This window comes from Equus caballus, chromosome 7 (genome assembly GCF_041296265.1).
Source record: "Equus caballus isolate H_3958 breed thoroughbred chromosome 7, TB-T2T, whole genome shotgun sequence".
Classification (NCBI taxonomy): domain Eukaryota; kingdom Metazoa; phylum Chordata; class Mammalia; order Perissodactyla; family Equidae; genus Equus; species Equus caballus.
In genome coordinates, this window is record NC_091690.1 from 98,672,698 (window position 1) to 98,694,036 (window position 21,339).

General features: G+C 46.1%; 1 long non-coding RNA gene across 1 annotated transcript; it reads right to left on the minus strand.

Annotated features, from left to right (window-relative positions):
- Positions 1 to 14,544: 14,544 nt before the first annotated feature.
- On the minus strand, positions 14,545 to 19,185 carry LOC138925067 (uncharacterized). Its single transcript, XR_011440760.1, has 2 exons — positions 19,025 to 19,185; positions 14,545 to 16,714 (listed from the first exon to the last, which is right to left on the minus strand). It is a non-coding gene; the product is annotated as an uncharacterized lncRNA (long non-coding RNA).
- Between the last annotated feature and the right edge of the window lie 2,154 nt (positions 19,186 to 21,339).

The window sequence follows — 21,339 nt, forward strand, 5'->3', positions numbered from 1 at the left end:
CGTATTTGTCTTTTGCAAATATAAGAAAATAACTACTTACCTTTGGAATATTATACACAAGATTCTTCTGTTTTTAAAATGTCATGTCTAGTTCTAACAAGCTGTTCTGTAGCCTTAATGGTCTTCTGCAACTGCTTCCTGGCGTGGATTCGATGAACGGATTTTTAGCAGATGTATTTTGAAACATACATACATACATATATAGACTGGTTTATTAATAGAATATAACTTTACTAAATTCTACCATGGTCCTTTCTGGATGTCAAAGACTCCTGTGAGAAGCTGGTGAAAACTATGAATTCTCTCTCCAGCAAAAATACCTTCATTTAGTCACAAATACCCCATGCTCAGACATTTACTGACAAATACTCCATGTTCGGAACTCCTGCGCATGTACTGGAGTGCCTGGGTGAGGTGAAATATTCTGTAAACCAGATGATTTTTTTTTTTTTTTTAAGCCAGGATGGCTGTCTATAGTTTGGTTTGTTGTAATGTTGGTTGGTGGTGTAAATGGGTTCTGTTGAACAAAGAGTAATTCACTTTGAAAGAGCTGTTGCTACCCTGAAAAATCAGATCCCACTGTGGCCTCTCATTCCTACCCCTTCCACCACCGAAAAGGTAATTACAGTTCGAGTAACAATGGAGAAAGCGGAGGTGTCTTAGATGCACTAAGCTTGGATAATGAGAGATTTTCTATTTCCTTGGGGTTACACTGCTAGAAATGGCTTAACATCCTTGTACAGATTCATGTGACACTGCCTTAGTTTTTGCTGACATCTGCTGGTATTTTCTTGAAAATAAACTCTGCTGTTGGTACTTACCACTTAATCTCTTCACTTCTAAATTAAACTCTGAACACCAGTAACTACATTGAAGTGGGATATTTGAAAAACCTTCAAAGTAGAATGGCTTCTCTCTAGCATCCTTAGCTCTTGCCCAGCAGTAGTCAACCATGTTAGGTTTTATTTTTTAAGAATCTGAGTGCGGATACACAACTATGTAGGCACTTCTGGGTTTCTTTTCATTTATTTTTGTGAAATGGAGAGACTTGGAAAAATGATGCTTTTATCTATTTTTTAAAAATCATCAGTTCATTGAACACTTTATTTGAAAGGCATAGTAGACTTCTGTAGAGTATATACCCAGCTTGTAAATTATCTGTAATGGCACAGTTGTGGGGATTGACTTGTTTTACCAAGACAATTTAACTTCTAGAAGATAATGGAAATTTACCAGATGAAGCAGGTTGTTAACTCGGTTGGGTTGGTAGCACTACATCTTTACGTGCAATTCGAAAATTCTGAACTCCAGCCCTGTGAAGTGGCACTACTAAATGTATTAATATATTAATATTCTTCCCCAAGAAACTGTGAGGGAGTGATTTCTTTGTGAAACACTTTGTAATTAGAAACTTCAGTTTTCTCATTTCACATCACTGCAGGCAGACAAATATGCTTTATTAGAGTCACCATAATCTTCCTAGACTGTGGTTTTTAAATAAATGGACTTCTTACAAATAAAATGTTTGCAAACATGGCTAAAATTTCCAAAACCTTCCAAAACTCAATTTCGATGGCTAGTGCCTGAAAACACAAAACTGTCAGGCTCATGGTTTTTATCATAAGCATGCTGGATGATACTTTTTTTTACTTCTTTTCAGAGGTACATTTTGAGGTGAGGGCACATTTTAATAAAATAAAAATGAGGCATTAGCTTAGGGTGCAGGGTATTTGCCTTATTGAGAAAAAGCTTATCTAAAATCAAGTTTGAAAACTACGGACTTTACAGAGGGAGAAAGTCTAATACTGAATGATGTCATAGGTAGAATATAAAAACAACAAACACATAGAGACAGAGATTGGATTGGTGGTTGCCAGGGCCCAGCGGGGCGGGAGGAGGTTGAAAGGGGTGATTAGGCCCATATGTGTGTGGTGATGGATGGTAATTAGCATTTGATGGTGAACATGATGGAATCGACGCAGGAATCTACATATAATGATGTACACCTGAAATTTATATAACGCTCTAAACCAATGTTACCTCAGTAAAATAAATAAGTGAAACTGAAAATCCCATGTCCTGAAAACCTCAGTCCCAGGAAAACCAGGACAGTCAGTAAAAAAAAAAAAAAAAAAAAAAGTATGGACTTGAAAAGCAGACCTGAACAGTTCAAAATGTAGACGTCCCTTTGTTAGCAAGAATCGGTTACGTTGAATAATTTGATAAATCCAAATTACATTTTGGTTTTCATTATCTTCTGGTACCTCAAATTTATGATTTGGACTTCAAGATAGTATTTATAGTTATTTTAGAAATAAATTGGTTATTTGGTGACATAAGATAACCAATAGAGGCAATCCAGGTACCCTGTAAATAAATAGAAGACCCTACAAGAGTCTAGATAAAGTACAAATTTAATTTTGGCATTGAGGGGAAAAATGATTCGAGGGTGTTCAGTGAACTGTGGCATCAGTAAGGTTTTCAGATAACCCTGTGCCTTCCCCAAAGGCGAGTTAGCCTTTGGATGTGGGTTGAACTTTTCCTGTTGTTAATTCCACTCAGCATAGTGAAATCAGATCAGTTATTAAAAGAGCCTGGAGTGCTGATCTGAAATGATCTGGAGAAAACTATCACTTGAGCTGTTTCTTTTTCTTTTTGGTAAATGAGGTTTTAAAAAATACCATCAAGCTTCTAGTCATTTATGGCTTAGTGAATGAGACTATGCAAAGAGAATTTCTACGTAAAATATAGGCCCTACGATCTGGTGCATGCAAATAAGGCTCATTATTTTTTTCCAAGATAGTACAGCTCATGGCGTTCCTAAATTCAGCCACAAGAAGATTTTCCTATAGAAAATATCGAAAGGGAAACCTTTCCAAAGTTTTCCAGTAAGTTTCCAACTCGTCCCCAAGAGGTACAGTTGAACAAATGCTTAATTTCTCCTTGATGTCTTTTTGTGTCAAAGAGCTACACGTAGACTTCAAGGTCAGAGGCCAGCTAAGCATCTGGAACAGACCAAGCTGCCCGCTGTGTGTCACCCACAGCCCATGTTAGGAGGCTCCTCAGACTTTCTGAGGGAAATGGCCCTACAAGATTCTTAACACGCTGTGTCTCGTTTTCCCCAGTCCCTACTTATGTAGGGTGGTCAACCTGACCCAAGGAAAGCCAGTCTTCGAATTGGCCAGGAGGGCTTCTAGGCTAGGCAAATATTAAGGAAATACCACCCAAATGACAAAAGTGATTAATTGAGCCATTCGGATTCTCCCCGGAATTTAAAACGAAGATAAAGGAGCAAGAACGCAGCAGTTTGTCTAAGGAGAGGAGAAAAGACAGAAGAGCTGAGGCATTATTTGGAGCACTAGCTTCTACACCTAAACTCTTGGGAGGCGACAAGCCAGGAAGCTGCCACGGACCCGCCAGAGCTGCTGTCGGATGGGTACAGTCTCAATGAAGTCTGGCCACACAATCAAGATCCCTCTTACTTTCGTGTGTCTCCTTGCAACAAACACTCCATTACTTAAGAAAACCTTAAGGAGGAGTGAATTGTATCACCCAGAGAGCCTTCCTAACCCGCCTGCCCTTCCAGTTAAGAGAAAAGGGAGTGGAGGAGTCATGTTACGCCCCCACCTGTGTCAGTCTGTATCGCTGGAGAACTCCAGACCAGTGGTTGGCATATTCGAGCCTGCATCAGAATCACCGGGAGCCTTGCTACAGCCCCAGCTGCCTGCCAGACCAGGGCCAGCCCAGGGTTTCTGAGCCAGTAGGTCTCAGCAGGGCCGAGCACTGGCATTTCCTGCACATTTGCAGACGAGGATGAAGTGGCCTGTCTGGAAACCATGCTTGAGGAACCACTGCTCTGCTCGGTGGTTCTCAACCTTGGATGTGCAAGGGGATAACCTGAGAAACATCAAAATATGTGTTTACCTGGGCCTCACCCCGGAGATTTGATTTAATTGGACTAGGGTTTGGCCTGAGCGCTGGAAGGCCAGCTCCCTCCTGGCCCCATGTGGGGATCACTCACAACTCAAGTGGGTAACTGTGATGGTCGGTTTTGTGTCACATCAGCTAGGCCATCGTATTCAGTTTGATCCAACATTATTCTAGATGTGGCTGGGAAGGTATTTTTCAGATGTGGTTCACATTTCAATCAGCAGACTTTGAGTGAAGCAGATTACCTTCTGTAACGGGAGTGGGCCCCATCCAGTTAGTTGAAGGCCTTACAAAGACTGACCCACCCCAAGGAAGAAGGAATTCTGCCTCCAGACTCTTGAGACTTGAGCTGCAACATCTACTGTTCCCTAGGTCCCCAGACTGCCTGCCGATTTCGGACTGGCCAGCCCCCACAATCACGTGAGCCAGTTCCTTTAAATACATCTTTCTCACTGCATATAAATGCACATCCTATTGCTTCCATTTCTCCTGAGAACCCTGGCTAATACAATAACCTAATTAGTCTATATTCCAAATTGGTTCCCAGAAGGGTCCTGGCTCTAAATCAAACAGTATACACCCTTCCTCGGATTTTTTTTTTTTTGCTATCTCTGGCCTTAGGTGAGTCAATGAATATATGGCTCAGTCATTTTTGACTGCTTTCTCCTGTTCACATTATCAAATCCACGTGGTTCCTCCTTGAAACATGCTTGAATCTACTTTGGGTTTTTGGGTATTTTTATTCTGTCTCCACCGCACCAGTTAAAGCGTGCCCAGTATCAACTTCCCCTTTTGGTGTCAGCACTGAAATTTGTCGTTCAGCAACCACCCTTAAGCTCTCAGCCCACGTAGTTCGTATGCCTTTGACCTCACTTTGTGGTTCCAGGGGTGGCGCATCGCCAAGTCCTGGCCCGTGAGGGCATGGCGTCTCCCCCACCTTAGTGAATGTTGTAACTGGCTGCACCAGTTTGCGTTCCCACCAGCAGTGGATGAGGGTTCCCTTCTCTCCACACCCTCTCCAACATTAGCTATTTTTAGTCTTAGTGATTATAGCCGTTTTAACAGGTGTAAGGTGGTATCTTAGTGTAGTTTTGATTTGCATTTTCCCTGATGATCAGTGATGCTGAACATCTTTTCAGGTGCTTATTGGCCATCTGTGTATCTTCTTTGGAAAAATGTCTGTTCATATCCTCTGCCCATTTTTTGAAATGATCAGATATTTTTAATAGCTGAGTCTGAATTAATTCACTGGTCAGGCAATTAAAGGTATATCATGGCCTCAAATTTGTGCTTTATAATACGTTGCTAGCAAAGTTAACGTAAGCATTGACAGCTCCGGTTCTTCTTCCTTGTGCCCTTACGGGACCCTTCCTTCTGTGTGGTTGCAGGGGAGAAGGCAGACACAGGGAACCGTGCACAGCTCAGCGCTGTCTGTGTGTCACTTCCGATAGTGGTGGTGCCAAAAGATGAAGTGTATAGTGACTTTCTGATACTTGATAGTATTTTAGAAAGCTGGATCTTCCTAATCATTTGTGATGGGATGTTTTGATGCTTTCATCTTTTTTGATATTTTAGTATGCCGACATATTTTTAAATTAGACAAAACAAAGTACATATTATCTTTGCCGTGCAGTTCCTAGGTTCATATATTCCTGAAGTTCCTCTTCCACATCTTTGCAGGGATATCATTGATTTAGTTGAAAACGTATACAGCTCTAAAATTTGGATAATTTAGAGAAATATTTGATTTGTTAAACCTTTGCTGTTAGCCAAAACTTTGGTAAAAATAAAGTGAGACGCTCCGGAAAAAGAAACTGTTTATATATTGCGACATTGTTGCCTTCTGTGCTTCCCAATTTAAAATAGCCGATTCTATACAATTAATCACCGGGGCAGGCAGAATAGTGAAATGCCAGTTCACAGCTGTCGAGTCTGACTGCTGGCTGCGCGCTGAGGTATTACTGGGTGCTATTGCGTTTCATTTTCCTACCTGTCCTACGTTAGCTGCTGCTTTGTTTTCAATTATACAATACAGTGTTATCAACTGTGGTCACTATGTTTTACATTAGATCCTTACTCATCTCATAGCTGAAAGTTCGTACTTCACCAACCTCTCCCTATTTTCCTCATCCCCAGCCCCTGGAAACCACTTTTCTACTCTCTGTTTCGAAGAGTTGTTGTTTTGTTCTTTTTTTAACTTTTTAGATTCCACGTGTAAGCGAAACCATGCAGTGCTTGTCTTTCTCTGGCTTATTTCACTTAAGCTGCCACTTTTATAATTATGATTTTACAGATGAAGAAACTGAGGCTCAAAGTGTTTCATAACTTGCCTAAGTCACATAGCTTATAAATGGAAGAGAAGAGAACCAAATGAAGTCTATTTGACTCCAAAACGCAAATGCCGACCTCTAGTCACTCTGTTCTTTCTCCACCCATCTTATACATGCGAAGTTCTTGCTATTCAGGGTTCGTTGGAGCTCTTTGCGTCTGATGGTTTAGGTGTATTACTTCGATTACTCAGTCTGTCCTGTGGTTAAAGATTTTTACCTACTTCTGTCCACAGAACTCAGCCACCTCCGTAAAAAAGGATGAGAGTGGAGGAAGATGGGCACGGATGTTAGCTCAGGGCCAGTCTTCCTCCACAAGGAGGAGAGGAGGATTGGCAGCAGTTAGTTCAGGGCTAATCTTCCTCAAAAAAGAAAAAAAGAAAGGATAGGAAATCATTGTTCAGCCAGTTCCAAAATGTCTTTCTGCTTCCATTCTGAGGAGTCAGTCCGAAGAGTAAGGCGTACGCATGATGAACAGTAGGAGCAGCTTTTCACTGTGTCTCTGGGCACGTAACCCAGGCGCACTTTTGTTCTTCTGAGAATCCTCTGTAGCCACCCCATTGCATGATGCCCAGAAGTCCAGAAGAGGGCAGTGTTTTACCACAAACTTCCACCAAAACAGTCCACCCGCTTGGAGAAACAGCGCCAATCCGACTTTCCCGAGGTGGAGGCAGTGGCCACCTGCTCCAGGGATCCGGAGGAAGAATGCTTCTTCTAAAAACTACGTGGAGAAGAGAAAAGTTCCCTTTCCCAACCACCTCCTTTTTACATGAGTCACTCTTTCAGCTGGAAATCAGATATTCTGTGGAAGCACAGGTGGTGGTGGAATATTCCAGAACCAGTCCACGCTTCCATTGTGAGTAGTTCTAATCCAGAGAAAGCAACATGGGCTTTGGTTTCAGACAAACCCAGGTTTGAACGCCGTCCCTACTGCTTCCTGGCTTTGTGAGTCACCTGGTTTCTAGAAGCTTCCATTTCCTTGCATGGAACTGTGAATGTGGTTCCTACACTGTAGAGATGGTGTGAGGAGTACATGCGCCGGCTGAGGAGCTCTTGCAGACGCTGATAATGGTGATTTCCTGTTCAATAGGAATAGAATTGCCAGATAAAATATAGGACACCCAATTAAATTTGAATTTTAAATAAACAACAAATAACTTTTTGTCTAAGTACATCTCAGGCAATATTTGGGACAGACTTACACTACTGCATGAAATATACTAAAACGTGTTTATTTATCTGAAATCCACGTTTCACTGGGTGTCCTATGTTTTTATTTGCTAAATTTGGTAATAAGAAACAGAAAACTCTGGCACAAAGGGGAAAAATAAAATAAAAATGGCTAGAGACTTTAGTCCAAGACTTTCAGAACTGTATTGTAAAGGGCCAGAAGTTTCTAGTCTCTAGGAAAATTAATATAGGCCGTATCCTAACGTTTTGAACAAGCGGCCAATCTGAGCAAAGTTATGGGAAACATTCCTTTAAGATGAGCTTTGGCCGTTTGCATTCTCCGTGGCATTAAACCCAGTGCTTGGCACACAGTACACGTTCGATAAACTTTGTTGAATAAGGTATTTTAAAGTGTGAAAGAAAGTTGTACTTTAGGGAAGAAAGCTTGCAGCCAGAGATAACACTGGTCATGCGGCCCAGGGGTGGGCTTTGCCTCCTCCTCCTTCTCTCTGCCCCAGTAAGGTGGTCGGCCCCTGCTTTGCTTTCTGCGTGGGCAACTGTGTTTGACTAAAGAAGAATAGCTTTGGGGAATGAAGGGAGGGAAGAGAAACAGGAAGCATCGTGCTCACTGTCCTGCCTGCTCCTCGGGGTGGGAAGTCAGCCGCAGATGGCAGACAGAGGCCTGGGGGCTGCAGGAAGTGCCGTGTCCACAGCCTGGGCCCCGCCGGGTGACGGCAGGTGCCACGGTGGGTGCCAGGGTGAGCGGGCTCTGTGGCCGCCAGCGGTGTGCTCTCAGAGGGGCAGGACGGCAGCCACGAGCGGGCTCACTGCCCCCCGGGAAAGCCTCACCGGGCCGAGTCCAGAGCGGCCCAAGGAGGGCAGCAGCTGCAGGTCCTGTCCCTGGGCCTGTCGGTGGCCTGCGGCCTGTGCACTCACACCCCAGGCCTGGCTGTGCCAGCTCCCGGGGGTGCAACGTATCAACTCAGCGCCCCATGGAGGTCATCATGACTAAACCACCAGACTGTAAATGTTGACCCTTCTTGTCAGAGGGTCATCACCTCCAAATGACAAGCCTGCTGCCACTGGGGCTTAAAAGTAGAGATTTTGTACAAAGATCATGTGACAGCAAACTTTGTGAACTAATTTCCCAACAAGAGGAAAACAGTTGAACAACTAATGGTACGATATTTAGGTATCCACATAGTGCAACCAAATAAGTTTTTGGAGAATTTTTAATGACGTGGGGCAACATTCATGACATAGCATTAGTTGTTATTTAAGGCAGTATGAGAAACAAGAAAAACAGGACATTTCCAAATTTGTTAAAAACTGGAATAAAGCAGAAAAACAGAGTGAGGGAAACTCCAAACTGTTAATTGATCTTTTCTTTGATTTGATGTCATTTTTTTATCCTATGCTCTACAATTTTCACATTTCCCACACTGAACACTATTACTCTAATGATCATGAAAATAGAGCGTTACAAAAAGGTGGTGGAAGCTGTTGATGCTAATGATTCGCACCCCTTCCTTCTCACAGGGCAGAGGAGGCCTGGCTTTTGTGGTCAAATGCTGAGGGACCTTGGGCAAGCCTCTTGACCACTCTGACCCTCAGTGTTTGCATCCTTAAAATGGGAATAGTTGAATGGGTAGGGGTCGGGGAGGGACTTCCTGCACTTGTTGTGATATTAAGTGACATGATGTATGTTAAACTTTGCTCAGCCCCCTGCTTGGTACAGAGAAGCATTCAATAAACTATAATAATTACTGCTAAAGAGAAGAATAGATGAGTAGTTACCTAATTCTAGCTGCAGCTTCTCCAAGCTTTCCTTCCTTGCTTGCTTCCCTTAGATCAAAAATACTTGATATTGGCAGTTCCATAAGATTTGACCTTGCTTCTTGTTTCGCCCCATCTCAAAAATTGGGAGCAAGGAAATGGACCCCAGACCCTACTGGGAAATGGATCCACAACAATAAAAAGACAAAGGAAGGTAGCGTGATTCTCTGGGAGGGGAGAAGAGCTCAGCCCACTGGCTGTCAGAGACACGGTGATTCTGTACCCGAGGAGAGATGGGCCCGCACACGGCTTGGGTTCTGGCACATCACAGAGAGGCCCACGGCCGAGCACAGTGGCCCAGCCCTGGGCAGGAGCGAGGATTCTTGGCTGGGGCGGCCAACTCAACCCCACCTCTGAGACCAGGAGGGCAAGAGGAAAGGAAGTGAATGGAGCCACAACATCCGGGATTCAGGTTAAATGCTTCCTTTGAAACTTTCCAATAGTGTTCTAGACGGGCAGAAACTCCAAAGGTAAAATATCAGCAGAATCCCTTTAGTATAAAACTGGGATGCACAGCCCCTGCGAGTGTCACGCCAAGGCTGCCTGTGCAGATTCTGAGCACGGCTGGGTTCAACAGACTCCCCTGTTGCCCTGCCTCACGCCACAGTCCCCACTCACGTGACTGAAACACCAAAAACTATTTCTCAGGCATGCTGGGCCCCATCAAGGGAAAACCCTCAAGAATATTCTGAATATTCAAGGATATTCTGAAAAACACAGTTTGGAAAGATTTGAAACATAAACAAATGAACAGCCCTGAGTCTTTCTAAAATCTAGAATCAGGACTGTTTTATTAACTTTTATAGGAACAAGTGTGAGCCAGGTCCCATGCTGAGTGGTAATCCTTAAACAGCCTTATGAGCTGGGGGCTCCAATCATTTCCTTTTGCAGACAAATGGAACCTCCACGACGTAGTTCTGTTGGTTCCCTCCTTTGTCTCAGTACCCACAGCCCTGGCTGCCAGTGAGGACACACTCAGTGAGTACCTGTTGCATCAGTGAATAAGGTTAAGCAGTAAGCATGAGCTACAGAGCTGGTCGAGGGGAGCTGGGCTCACACTCAGGCTGGCGTAACTCCGGAGACTGAGTTCTCACCCGCTGCCTCTGTTGACCTCTCTCCCACTGACTGCTTCTGTCTCAGAGAGGAGACAAGAGCCTGCTGGTGGGGCACTTCCCCCCATGACACTAGAGACGGCAGGTCCTTGGAAACGACTGGACATGCGGTGGTTCCTCCACGGTCGGTGTTCAGATGCTCCTAATGACCCAGGGCTCCTCTGGTTTGGGAATTTGGGAATCTGGTTTACATACCACCTAGGAAAGCCGAACGCTTCTTTATAATACATTCTCCAGGCTTTCTGTAATGCAGAATGATAAATTATAGGCTACTTACCCACCATCTCCAGATGCAGGCAAATGTATTTCTAGTATCACTTAACAATCACTTGAGGGAGGGCTTTGAAAGTCTCTTGAAGACAGGCAGTTGAAGAAGTTTTCCCTAAGAAAGCGTCAAGATTAGGACTTGGAAGTTAAATGCAACCCCTATACCTCTTAGGCTCTATCTATTCAAAGGTGAACAGATCAAGCTGGCATTTCTCTGTGTGGTTAACAAGGACCCTGTGTTGGTTGAAAAGGTGCATTATCTGGAGACAAACGTAAAAGGCAGGATGGATGGCTTCAATGCAGATAACTGTTGGATGGGATGGAGTGCTCTTCAGATGGGTCTGCATGGGGGCGCGGGAGGAGCACTACCCACTAAGCTCTGCAAAGGTTCTCAGATCCCACAGGCAGCACTGTCTCCATGGGGGAGGCGTGACATCTGGGATCAGAAGCCCCAGCTCTGGCTTGGCTCCATTGCTTCCCAGCATCTGGTTTTCTCCTCCGTCCGATGGAGCTACTGTATACAGCACACCGCACAACCTGAGCAACTGTATGTGGCACCCAGCCCCCCGGCAGAGGCTCCCAGTGTTTCCATCCCGTGGACAAGGCGGTCGCTAGGTGTCCCCAGGAGATTCTGCCTCCCTGGCTCAAGTGGTCCAGGAGGGGCTTCTGACCTCAGCCAAGCCAATCAGCATCCATCACTGGAATGTTTAGAACTGAAACCAAGGACAGGAACGGCCTCCTCCGGGTGGGGGAGCTGTAGGACTTGAATATTGGCAGTGCCCATCAGTCAGCTTCCCAGGACAGGTTCCCAGGGCAGTCTAGAGAGTAGAGAAGGACACTCTCCCAGGAGAAAAGTGAATCCTGGTTGAATTTGAGTCCCTTTTCCATTTTCCCTGAGCACTAACCACCCTTGTTCTACTCCAGGATCTGATGCCCTTTCAGAAAGTTCCTTCTTCTTTTTCCTAAGAAATCCTGGGTTGGGTTTCTTTCAGTTTCCATCTGACGGTCCTGGTCCATAGAGCCTTGCTCCCTCCCTGTGCTCATCAGTTGGCATTTTCTCAGCCTCTCTCCCTTCCTCCCAGAGCCACAAGGGTTGGACAGACGCCTCCTCACTGCCAATGCAGAGGGCAACGTGTTTACCCTTAATCATTTCCATCAGTGCTGACGTACTGCTCTTCCCTTCGCAAAAGAATTTTCAGTCAGTATCTCACCTGACCCGCGCAAACGTGCAGAGAGACGGGCAGAGACTCTCTCCTCACTTCACAGAACAGAGAAGCTGGGCCCAGGTAAGTTAATTGACTTGCCCAAATTCCCCCAAGTTATTTTCTGCCAGAACCTGAATTTCAACTCTCATTTTTCATTTCCGAATCCTGTATACTTTTCCCCAAACCTTCTTGCTTTTAGAAGTGACCCAAAGCTTAGACGTTTGGATGTTGATGAAGGCGGATGAGGAAGACGGCGTGGTCAGAGAGACCGCCACGAGCTCCTCGGAACCGTCCGCTGGGGCAGCCTTCTCACCGCCTGCGGGAGACGGTGGTGCTACTGCTCTGTGATGGGACCAGGGGATGTGCACAGGCCAGGGCCAGGGTGAGGCGAGTGAGCTGTCAAGGGGACAAGCTGAGGACTCTCCTCTCCGGGTGGTGCAGGGGCTTGCGCTGACCCCGTGACATCATAAAGGTCACAGCTGCACAACTCAGACTCCAGAGGCTGTGAGCTGCCTTCTGAAATGAAGACATGTCTTCTAGGCTGGGCATGAGGAGAAACGCTGCGGGGAGCAGTCGGATGACCAGGGCCGGGCACGGGTGGTCAACCTTGTTGGGCCTGGCATGTGACATCGCTGCCTTCACTCAGTGCCCACGTGCATCACTGATTCACTCAGCTAACATGCTCTCGAAGAACACCTTTTTTTCCACTCATGCTGACACACAAATGTCCTTAAAAGTAGATTCTTAGGTGAAGGAAAATTACAATGCCAGTCTGTTGGAAACCTACTTAAAGCCAAATACTAAAAATCAACATTTTTAAACCTAAAGTAGATCCTAGAGATAATCTGTTTCAAACTGGACTTCTGTCACTTTTGACCAGAGTCCCAGTTACTATACCCATGCTCTTAGGCTGCTCTTCACAGTCAGAACCTACTGGTCCTATTTCCCTCCCTCTCAGTGCCCCAAAGTTTGCTCCGATCAGGACACTGAGCTGATAGACCTTACGGGGCTTTCTCAAGGTCGTACAGCCACGTAGTGACAAAGCCTGCATTGGAGTTCAGGCGGCTGACTCAGTGCTCGTCCTCCACCTGCGAGCCCTATGCCGGGAGGGGATGAGAGAGGCGTGGTCCACCCTACAGGCCGTGTCTCATCCCAATCACCTCGTGTGTGTGCTGTGCTCTGGCAGTCATCATTTCATTCCCAACTCACGAAAACCGTGTGAGTAAATTACACCTGTGTGACACGGACCCTGAGGCACAGTGAGGTCGGTTGACTTATTTGAGGAGACATTCCTGGATGTTGTTTTCGTCCACCCCTGTTTCTCTCTTTCTCTACCAAACTATGTGGCAAGCCAGACATATCTACAATTATCTATTTGTTTGATGACCACTCTCTCCTGCTCTGTGTTAGTCATCTATTGCACATAACAAATTACTCTGAAACTTAGCAGCTTAAAATAACAAACACTTATTACCTCACAACTTCTGTGGGTCAGGAACCCAAATGCCACTCAGCTGGGCACCTCCGACTGAAGCTCCCTCCTGAGGCTGCCATCAGGTTTCAGCTGGGGCTGCAGGCTCACCTGAAAGCTCAGCTGAGGGGTGATTTGCTTCCAGACTGTGGACAGGTTTTGGTTCTTCGTGGGCTGTTGGATGAGGGCCTCAGTTTCTTGCTGGCTGTGGCCAGAGGCCTGCCTCCGTTACCACATGGCATCTCCAACATGGCGGCTGGCTTCCTCCCAAGTGAGCACGCGAGAGGGCAACACAGGCAAGCTCCAGGCAGAAGCCACAGGACTTTGTGCGACCTAATCTCGGGAGTGACATCCCATTACTTCTGCCGTGTTCTGTTCATTAGAAGCCAAGTCAAGAGGTCCAGCCCTCACTCAAAGGGAAGAGATTACAAAAGGTTGCGGCCATCAGGAGACCGGAATCATCAGAGCCATCTTAGCGGCTGCCTGTCACCTATCACAGGCCCCCAATTAAAATTACCTCCTCAGGAAGCCTGAGGTGAAAAAACTCTGGAGTTAAGTTTATCACCCTTCGGGTTTTAAGGAAAAAATATTTTTTATTGTAAAGCAAAAAGGATTATTCATCCAAAAATTATAGCTGGCGGCTTGTTTGATATTTTGAAGCCATTGTGCAAAGTGGACACGTGTCCCAGAGGGCTCAGTCTGTGGCTCTGCCATCCATCTCTCCGTCTCCTCTGAGCATGCTAATTTCATAGTTTGGTGTTTTTTTTCCATCTGAACTGAAAGTCTTGCCTTCCAGACAGCAGCACCAGTGAATGACACTGCCTGCATGTCAGAAATTGCTACTGACATTTCAATTTTGCTTAATTTTTTTTCTTTCTTTGATAGTATTATGGAGAAAATTTACATTTGAATAAAAAGCAAATAGTGCATGTCAGAGTAAGCATCAGGGAATGTCAAATTGTTTTTTTCCAATTACAACTCTATTTCAAATAGGGTAATGCAATTAAAGGATAATTACTCGAAGCACAAGCCAAGGTTACGATCAGAAATGGTTACCCTTTCACTTTAAGTCGTGTCTTGCTAAATAAAATATTCCTGAGGGGCAAGTTACTGTTTGAAAATAGAATACACTCGTCCAGGAACAACCAAACACTTGGCAGTGTTGAACAACACATGTATTTGTGCATAAATACAAGTGTTTAAAAGAGATGAAAAGATACGAAAGGTGAGCCTCATTTTCCTGGGCTTTATCACTCTGATTAATAATGTGATAAATTAGCTGTAGGATGCAATATTAATTAACAGTATATTAGTTGCATTTTATTGCCAATAACATAACAAGCTCTGAAATAGTAGTCAGACTAAACTGCTGACATGGGCTTTTCTGCAAACTGAGCTGTAGTTTGATTTCTCATTTGTCCAAGTGAAGCATCAGCAACTGAGTAAAACCAATTACCTCAAAACCCACCAAGCCCTCGGCACCAACTTAGTGCATCTGAGCTTCGCCCAAACATTATTACTTTCCAATTAGAGCCTGGCCTGAGTTGGGGCACTGAAGAATTTCTACTGCTGAAAATAATTCAATATGGCAGTCCAGTTGTGTAACGCTTTGCAGAGCCAAACAGAAAGCAAGACTCCTCCAATTTCAAGACGTCTTGAATCCACAGCTGTCCACTTCCAGAAGGCAGGCCTGGAGGTACGGAAGTCAGACGTAGAAAGGGGCATTTCACCGACTCCCTCAAGTAAAGGTGTGGTAGGAGAATTTCCAGGTTATAGTGTTCATCTTTGAGGTGAAGTCCTGGGTTTGGGTGTGGGTACTTTAGGAGAAAGGATGCAAGGCCAAGAATGAAAGGGAGTGAGGAGGCGTAGGCAAGGGAGTTCTCTCAGCTCACTGTGTAGGGAGACTCTACAGCACAAACCCACCAGGCGAGGAGAGGAGAGGTTGTTGAGTTAATACACGGTCAGATGAATCAAGGTGCATTACGGTACCTGGGGAAATCCCTCTGCATTCATTTACTCACTGTCTCCCCAACATCCTTCACTTGTCGCCTTCTCTCTCTGTCTCTGTGTCTCTGTGTGTCGGCGTGTCTGTGTGTCTCTCTCCCTCTCTCACACTTTATACACAGTCATTGTTCTGTCTCCTTTATCTTGCTTAATTTCTTTCACAGAACCTATTGTTATCCTAAATTACATTTCAGATAGTTTACTCGCTCATTTACGTGTTCATTGCCTGTGTCCCACCAAACTGTAAACTCCGTGAGGTCAGGGGATGTGTCTGTTCACTGCAGAACAGTGCCCGGCACACAGAGGCACAGAAAGAGTTGGATCAAAGAATGAACCATTCACTGAACTTATATTTACCAAATGCCCAGTGTCTCAGTGCAAAAGATTCAACAATAATGATAATCATGGGGCTGGCCCAGTAGCGTAGCGGTTAAGTTCACACGCTCTGCTTCAGTAGCCCAGGGTTCCTGGGTTTGGGTCCCAGGCGTAGACCTGCGCACCGCTTATCAGGCCATGCTGTGGTAGGTGTCCCACATATAGAGTAGAGGAAGATGGGCACAGATGTTAGCTCAGGGCCAGTCTTCCTCAGCAAAGAATAACATCGTAATCACAACTACCATGCATTGGGGTTGATTATGTGCCCTCAGTGAGCTGACAGCTTTAAATAACATCTTCCTTAATCTCACAACAACCTTGCAGAGCACGTGCTTCTGTTATCCTTTGTTTGCAAATAGGACACAGAGGCTCAGAGAGCCCGGCTTACTTAATGCCGTGTAGCCAGAAAGAGGGAAAGCCATGAATTGAGCTGAGTGTCACTCTGACTCCAAGCGCTGCTGTGTTCAAAGATGAAGATGACACAACCCTCCCCCTCACAGGCCCAGGGCGGGTGAAGCATCCTCAGCTTAGAGGGGCATCTTTGCTGCACGGCCAGAGCAAGAATCCAGCAGTGAGTCCTGAGAACTGGAGACGGGGCTTTGCCATCCTGGGAACTCCAGGGATGTCCTCCCGCTTGGCAGGCTCTGGAGTCCCATGCTGTTCTGCCTTTGGCTGAGGTCGATTCTACGAGAAGTCCGTGAGAGCAGCATATATTCCCACTTCCCTGGTTCCGGATCCGTATGCGAGCCCCCAGCAGCTGTCAGGGATCCTGTTTACTTTTAATAAATCTAACAAATGAATGATAAATAAGTGATGAGTCTTCTGCTTCAGAGAATCCAGCAAGGGCAGGACCCAGCCAGGTGCATGGAAGCCAAGCTCTGTTCCTGCGTTCCGAGCGGAATTCCAAACAGCCGGCACCGGCATCCGCAGTCGGTGCAGACCACAGAGTGTCTGTGGATTTTACAGGTCACAAAGTATCCTCTCTCTGCTCCTCTGGAATAAAGAAAGGTCCTCAGCCTATTCATTCCATGAATTAAAAAAAAAAAAGGGATTAAAAAGATCGCCCTCGGTTACAATGCCATTCATGTCCTTTGACCAGAAAGAGTTAGAGAAAAACTTCAGGATTGATCGGAGGGACGCAGAGCCCAGGTTCCATTAAAGTGTATTAATGCCAAGGTCTGTGCAATTAGCAAAAAGTCAATTCTCATTACTAGTTAACACTATTGAATATCTGCTTTCTTTAATAAAAAGCCATGTCCAGTCCAGAGAGAATAAATCAATAGGTTGGCTGCGTTTAGATCTATCCTCCTCCTCTAAAATGCACAGAGAAACTCCTGTCAGAGCCCACTGTCTGCCTGCCAAGCTCCGTCTGTGAGCTGGCGGCCAGCCCTGACGTCTCTGCCTGGAATCTTTCATTAGCACACTCTCGCCTTAGTTCTCCTTTCTCTAATCAGAAAATCTGAGTTTTACCCCAGGCCTAAAAATTCTCTATTTGGGCTGGATCTTGATCTGTCTCTGATTTGGACTGCTTCAGAAACAAGCCGTGGAGCAGCTATGCACGTACTTCTGAACCCCGGGTTGGCGAGCATCAGCGCCCCCTCGGCTGGGAGGATGTGGGGTGGACACAGCCTCGTACACGAGGTGGAAGAAGGCCCAGGGCCTGAAAGGGCTTGTCCCTTCAGAGACGGCCTTTCCGTTCTTTCATAGCTGGTTAACCCTATCTGCTGCCAGTTTCGGAGGCAGTTGGAATGTTCCAGATTCACAACCGTAAAGAGCAGAAAAGGGACACTCCTGTCCCTTGATGTTTACGTGCTCCTGGCTCCCAGCACTGCGTGCACAGGAAGGACGCATTCTCCTCCCTGCCATGGAGGCCGCCTCGCTGCCCCTAAGCCTGGCTGTTCACCTTCAGTGTGGCCCCCTAGAAGGGGAGGGCAGTTTAGACAGTGCCCTCATTAGGACACTTGCTTTATTACAGATTAAAAGGACACTTTGACCCACTGTCGCTCATGTACTTGATTATATGTAAGTTTACTCTTGAGCTGGAATATTGTATTTCCATTAAAGTGAATTCCTTTTCCCCAAATGATTCCATTTTATTTACCAGAATGCTCAGTCTTTGACTGAAAAAGGAAGGCTGAGATTATTTTGCTTTAGTTCAGGTTTACTGTGCAGAATTATCTGAAATTCTCTTTTTATCTTTTGGTCCTTGTTTTTACCCACGGGTCCTTACTCACTGGTTCAACACTCTGCACCCTCTCTCCCTTCCCAGAGCCTGTGTTTGGTGGGGTGGTGGTGATACTGGTTTGGGTCATGGTTTCAGTGGAAGAAAATATTTGAATTTCCTTCCTCTCAGAGTTCAGCACATTAGTATAGATCGTTCTGAGTACTCCAATTGGTTCAAGTTTAGTATTTCTCCAGCTGAACCCATATCTGCTTATCCCCTTTGCAAAGATCCTTTTGTGTCACTTGCCAAGATTCCATTCCTGGTCCGGAGGTCTGGTCCACTATTGTAGATGATCAGAAACCAGCCCCTACACCGTGAAACCAAATAATGAGCCCGGCTGCTGTTGTGGATGCTTCCCGAGGCCACAGAAGTCACCTACTGTGGTTGGAGAGCCCAGGGAGGGAATTCTGGTGCGTCTCTTGGAGCACCTTGTGGAGTGATAGTAACTGAGGCAAACGGTGGAAACGTACACGGTCCTAACACAGCGGGGGGAGTGTTCACTTGCCAGGAGGCATTTATGGCGACACAAATAGCCAGTTTTCTTCACATTCAAGGTTATAGATATTTAAAAGGCAGGCTCATTAGGTGACAAGGAAAGACTTAATAGTCATCAGACAGGCTGGCAGAGTGCTCCCAATACCTCAGATGCCTCTGCAGAAGGTACACTGACTCAGGAACAGGTGACTGGATCAAGGGACCACAGACCTTTGTCAGCCTAAGTAAATGAAGGCTGTCCACTGGGCGGAAGCGTGAGTAATTCCCTGTTTGGGGATGAAGTTCACAAAGTGACGAGCAAGCATCGTCAAGAGATTAATCCAAGATGCAGTATGGTAATGAGCGTCGGGAATGAGTAAATGCAGTCCCGAGCAATCTGCCTGTGCGATGTTGTTGGAAGAGAACTGCCTCGTAAGGGGTGTGCAGGGGTCCCTGGTCCTTTAACAAATCCTGCTGTGATACCCCTGACGTGAATAGCAGGAGGCAGTATTGGACTAAACAATTTTACTTTTACAAAATATAAAGAGATGTTTTAAAAGCTTGAAATTCACAGAATTGCCTCAAATGCGGCAAACCTTATGAAACATCAAGCCGTCAATCGCTCTTACCTTCAAGACGGGGCCAGAGTGGGTGTCAGAGATGTCCCCAACTCTGTAGCCCCTCCTGAGGACCATTTTTTGCAGGAGAGTCAAGTTGCCCAGCCGGAGCTGGCCGGAGAGCCGCTCCATAACACAAGAAGGGAACGGAAGGCAGTCTCACCTGTGAGTTCAAGTGCATGTCGAGATTTTTATCTGAAATGAATTCTGATTAATATCAACTTGGACGAAAGGAGAAAAAAACATTCAAGCATGTGTTTATACTTGTTGACATGCATAAAGGATACACCTTAAATCTGAGTCAGAATCCTGGAAGAAAAGCCTGTTGGGAAATGCACACCCCTGACACGGCCTTACCGAGAAAGTCAGCGTTCCAAATCCCCCTAGAGACGGGGAAGTGGGCTCCAATGATTCGTCCAGCTGCGCGGCGGCCATAAGAACAAATTGTGGGTGAGGGCCCTCAACCCTCCCTACCTCGCTTCGATCTTTTTAGTTATTGTCTCAGTTTCTCCCCCCCAGTCTTCGTTTTCCCATCATTTAAGGAGAAAGAGAAATGGTCATACCTTCCTGGTTGCTGAAAAGCCTTGTTGCTAGTAGATAGAGGGGAGAGAGGGCCGGGTCCCACACTCTGAGGGGAGCCCTGTGTCTGACAGTGGGCGTCACACACACAAACAAGAGGGGAATCAAACAAGCCCACATCCTGGGATGGTGAGCCAGGTTCCCGCTCTCGACTCTCTTCTGAAACCTGAACCTTCACCTTCAGCCAAGTCGGGTCTTTCCGTGGAGATAAGATGGAATTCCCAAATTGGCGAGATTCAGAGCTTGGCTGCATCAGTGCTGTCAACAAGCAGAAGCAGGTTTTCCTACCTCTCCACCCTTAGCTTGCAGTCTGCAGCCCCTCGATAGCCCCTCCCACATTACCTGGTCCTCCTTCAATGACTTCTTATCAGAGATTATTTTCAAGGATACAGTGATATCTCATGGCTTCCCATCTCACTTGGAGCAAAAGCCAAGGCTCTGTCCCCATCAACAAGCCACCAGCCACTCACCCACCATCCTCCTTCCTTTCCAGCCTCCTTGAGGCACACTCCCCCCATGTTAGTCCTGAGCACTCGCAGCTGTTCCTGCCTCTGGGCCTTTGCACTTGCTGTTCCCTCTGTGTGGGTTGCTCACACTGCTGTGTTGAAATCGGGTCTTAACTCAAATGTTGCTTTCTCAGTAGAGATGTCCTGTGCCTCCTTGCCTAAAATTTCACCTCCCCCATCCCCGAACAAGTCCTGTCCCCTTTCCTAACATACCAGTTAATCCACTTCTTCAGTCTTACTTAGTTGTCCCCCACTCTAATGTAAGCTCCCTGGGGACAGCGTTTTATTCTCTGCTGCATCCTTGGTGCCTTGAACAATGCCTGGTGTGTAATAAGGGCTCAATGGGTACATATTGGATGAATGAGTCAATGAATGAATATCAGTGATTTACCGAGGGAGACAGCCAGCTCTCCATCATTCACACACAAGGGCCAGCCCCTCTCACAGGCACCGGAAGCATTGACACCACGACCTTCATTGCTAATGGCTACCAGCCCTCACCACGTGCTGGGCCTCACGTGAAATACCTGACGTGTTATCTTACTCACCTTTACAGCCAGCCCTGGACCGAGCATGATTGTCCTGGTTTACAGGCATGAGGGACGAGCCACGGGGATCAAACACATGCCCCCTTGGCATGTCGGCATGAGAGGGAGCTCCTCCAGGCAGAAGTTTGTCTAACACAGTGGGTCTCAACTTGGGGGGGTGTATTTGCCCCCAGGGGACATTTGGCACTGCCTGTGGACATTGTCACAACTGGGGCGTGCAGTGGGTGGGTACCAGCAATGCTGCTAAGCATCCCGCACCCACAGGGCAGCCCCCACAAAAGAATTCCCCGGCCCTGGGAGTCACCTGGGTGGAGGCCGAGACGCCCTGGCCAAACTCCATAATGGCTTTTAGTCACTTCGAAGTTTTGGTGGACTCCTTGCTGGTGGCACTGAAAACGAGATCAACCCTTTCATGAAGAGATGCGGCAACATTTCTCGAGTGTTGACTGTTTTCACAACTTCTGACCCTGCAATCCTACTTCTGTAGATCCGGCCTTCAGGAAATAATCTGAAATGTGGAAAATGTCCCCAAATATTTATCATGACGCTATTTGTAATAGCAAAAAATTGGAAACCACCTAATGTCTGGTAATAAAGGAGTCATTAGGTAAACTCCGGAATATCCACTTGTTGGAACATTAAGCAGCCATTAAAATGATATTTATTCAGCATAAAGAGATGGGAAAATGCTTAC